The sequence below is a fragment of the Seriola dumerili genome, unplaced genomic scaffold, assembly GCF_002260705.1.
Source record: "Seriola dumerili isolate Sdu_G_001 unplaced genomic scaffold, Sdu_1.0 BDQW01000025.1, whole genome shotgun sequence".
In the NCBI taxonomy this organism is placed as follows: Eukaryota; Metazoa; Chordata; class Actinopteri; order Carangiformes; family Carangidae; genus Seriola; species Seriola dumerili.
In genome coordinates this window covers 5,101,439-5,101,974 of record NW_019174280.1, presented here as the reverse complement: position 1 = coordinate 5,101,974, position 536 = coordinate 5,101,439, and positions in this window count along the sequence as shown.

Here is a 536-nt window from a genome sequence, read left to right as displayed (position 1 = left end):
CACACACACACACACACACACACACACACACACACACACACACACACACACACACACAAAGCTGGTTGTATCTCTGTGTGTGCACTGAAAACACTGTCTGCTGACACAAAATGTCAGTGGGGTAGTTTGTATGTTAAATAGCTCCTAAGTACAGTGTGATGAGAAGCAGTTGGAGGGACGGGTGGGGTGGCATTTTTTTTGCCCTGTGTGAATGTACAAGAATGAGAGGGGGGATTGCAGTGGTTTCCCATTGCGTAACAGAGAGCAGCCCCACCCCTCTCGCTTGCCCATGCACATCTCCAGGCCGCCATTGTGGCTGTGCAGATATTCATGTCATGTCCCTCACCTCAGACAGCTCCTCTCTCCTCCTCCTCCTCCTCCTCCTCCCCCCCACCCCACCCCCTTCCCCTCTCNATCTGTCTGTCTGACCAATCATCTGCCTCTACTCTCAAACTCTCATTAGTTTTAATGGCAAGACCTTAATTGAGAACAGCCTTACTAAAGCATGTTGTACCAGGTTTACAATAAAAGTATAA